At 36.6% G+C, this 2,485-nt stretch overlaps 1 long non-coding RNA gene across 1 annotated transcript; it reads left to right on the top strand.

Annotated features, from left to right (window-relative positions):
- Window positions 1–785: 785 nt before the first annotated feature.
- LOC136545206 (uncharacterized) lies at window positions 786–1,688 on the top strand. The gene is made up of 3 exons (XR_010780953.1): window positions 786–1,229; window positions 1,328–1,380; window positions 1,592–1,688. It is a non-coding gene; the product is annotated as an uncharacterized lncRNA (long non-coding RNA).
- The last annotated feature ends 797 nt before the right edge of the window (window positions 1,689–2,485 follow it).

The raw sequence follows: 2,485 nt of genomic DNA, 5'->3' as shown, positions 1-2,485 counted from the left end.
GAAAGAAAGGTGGGGAGGTCTTGGGCACCTCCCAAAAATTACTCTACTAAAGGGGGAAGGTTTTGGTCTCAAATTCTTTGGTAGAGAGGTTGTAGAAGGTAAGAAAATGCTATTCCACACATTTTTTTTGAAGTTTTAATGGTTGGTTAGTGAGTAATTAGAGTTTAATTTTTCTCTCTCTTCTATGGTGCTTGAGCTACTTATGAAGCAAATTAGACCCAATTTTTAAATGTACTAGGGTAAATTAGGGAGGGGAACAAGATCATACCCTTATTTGGTCCATGTTTCTTGATTTTAGTGAACAATTAGTTAGTTTTACGGATGTTTCATGTGCATGTGGATCTAGATCTAGGGTTTGGTTTTTTTTATTAATTTTTTTTGTAAATTTATGTCTGATGAAATTGGACTAGGGTTTGTATGAAAGATATTGGATAAAGTATAATTGTTGCTAATTGTTGTCTTTGAAATTGTTTATTGTAATCAATAAATATGTATTTTAATTATTTATGGATAAATGGGCCATTAATTAATTTTCCTCTACCATGGTGTGTTTGTATGCTTCATGTAATTATATTAGATTTATATTCATATATATCTGAAGTATATACAATTATTCTCAAGTAATTATTAATTTGATTAATTTATATATATCTGAATAAGTAGTCCTTTAATGTTTGTTTTGTTGTTGTTGTAAAAGATGGAGTACATGAAGTCTTGGATGTATGGTTCGTTAAGGTTTAAAGCATGTTTCCGTGAAGAGGTGGATAAATTTATTGAAGCCGCAAATAAGCATGCAACGACATTGAAAGAGAATAATGATACAATTATTTGCCCATGTAAGGATTGCAAGAACCGTATGGCATGGACAGATATGACTATCATCAGATTACATTTGATTATGCGAGGATTTGTTGAGGACTACACAGTGTGGATTCATCATGGTGAAACGGTTATTGTTAATGACGAGGATGGGGAGGAATACGACGACGAAACCATAGAATCCATGTCCCAATATTCAGCAGAGCTTGACGCACGAATGGATTTCGAGTTTGGCAATGCACAAGGTGGTGATGCTGGTGGTTGGGATGGTAACGATGAAGGTGGTGCCAATAATGATGGTGGAGCATGTGTCGGGGATGAAGATGATTTGGAGGACATGATTCGAGCCATTGGACCAAAGATTTTACTAAATAGCCCGAAAGATCTAGAAAATTTCTACAAAAACTATAGTACGTGCTTGATGGTAACTACAATTTTCTAGTTCATAACCTTTCTGTTTATGCCAACTTGATGTTAATTGATACAATTTTCTAATGTGTATTTGTAGATTTGATCATTATATTGATTATTTCGGCACTAAGATGACTTCAAATGAAAAAGGTTTTGAGCTATAATCCTTTTCTTTTAATTTGTTTTCCTGGGAAAAAATGGTAAGCAGACACAGGTTAGCTAGGTTAGTGACTTGGGCAATGCTTACGATTTGGCGTTTGGAAATAAGAAGCAAGTTCATTGTTTTTTTTAAAAAAATATATAAGAGTTCATGAGAACTACAGTGAACTGAAAGTTTTTTTTTCCAATTATGGGACGACAGGCCGAGCGAGCGAGGGAGTTGGGCTGCGAAAGGATGGTCTTATTTGTGGTCGTTCTGGTCCAAGAAGATAGGTAAGACGGTGGTTTTTTTTTTTTTTGATTAAATGGGTCACATAGGCTGTTTGGTGTTGGGTCCGTGAAAGACATGACAAATCGAAATGGAAGAAGGGAAAACAAGGTGGGCCGTGGGCCTAATAATGTGCGTGAGGCGAAAACCAAAATTGAGCGTGTTTCTGGTAACAGGACCTGTGTCTATTGAGTTTTCGATCCATGACACCGACATCCGCGCCACCAAGGAGCTCCGCGGACCGCCATCGAGCTCTGCATGCCGATGAGCCTCCGCTCGTCCAAGTAGGAGATGTTGCTTTGAAAAGCCTATGTTGCAAGCCTATGCTTCGGATGTTTTAGATGTTTCGAGCTCATGATGCAGGTGTTGTGTTGTAAGGAGATATTATCTGAAAACCTATATTTCAATAGTTTCAAGTCTTTCGAGAGCATGTTTTAGGTGTTGTGTTTTACGGATGTTGCAACAACGATATTATACATGTTTCAACAGTAATATGGGCATGTTTTAGTAGTACATTGCCAATGTGTTGCAGCAACAATATTGTACATGTTCCAATAGTAACCCAGTCTTGTTTCATTAGTACAACGCCGATATTGCAGCCAGTGGTGGAGCCGGAAGTAAAATATAGGGAGCCCATTTGTCAATTGAATCCATATGTATACGGGTAGTGGAGAAAATAATCTCAGTACTTATAATTAAGCCATAGTATACAAAATATGTCAATTGACAACAAAATAGCGGGGAATAAAAGTTCTCTAAAAAGCAGCATAAGATCTTGATTGACAAGAAATAATTACTCAATTAGCTTCTTCTAGTATGCATACTATG

The sequence above is a fragment of the Miscanthus floridulus genome, chromosome 3 (genome assembly GCF_019320115.1).
Source record: "Miscanthus floridulus cultivar M001 chromosome 3, ASM1932011v1, whole genome shotgun sequence".
Lineage (NCBI taxonomy): Eukaryota > Viridiplantae > Streptophyta > Magnoliopsida > Poales > Poaceae > Miscanthus > Miscanthus floridulus.
This window is presented reverse-complemented; position numbering and strand designations above follow the sequence as displayed.